Below are 402 nucleotides of genomic sequence, written 5' to 3'. Positions count from 1 at the left end.
GGGATGGGGAAGGAGTTAAATACTCATCCCAACTCAGAAGTGGAACTGAGACTGCTCTGCCAGGGCATTAATATCATGGTGCATAGAGAGCATGTAAGCATCCTAGAGGCCAGCCACGGTGGCTCACACCTGTAATCCTAGCACTTTGGGAGGCAGAGGTGGGAAGATCACCTAAGGTCGGGAGTTCAAGACCAGCCTGGCCAACGTGGAGAAACCCCATCTCTACCAAAAATACAAAAATTAGCAGGGCAAGGTAGTGCACGTCTGTAATCCCAGCTACTTGGGAGGCTGAGGCAGGAGAATTGCTTGAACTTGGGAGGTGGAGGTTGCCATGAGCCAGGATCGCACCACTGCACTCCAGCCTGGGAGACAAAGCAAGATTCCATCTCAAAAAAAAAAAAA

This window comes from Rhinopithecus bieti, unplaced genomic scaffold, assembly GCF_001698545.2.
Source record: "Rhinopithecus bieti isolate Rb0 unplaced genomic scaffold, ASM169854v2 scaffold_5478, whole genome shotgun sequence".
Taxonomy (NCBI): Eukaryota; Metazoa; Chordata; class Mammalia; order Primates; family Cercopithecidae; genus Rhinopithecus; species Rhinopithecus bieti.
Note: the sequence above shows the minus strand (reverse complement) of the source record.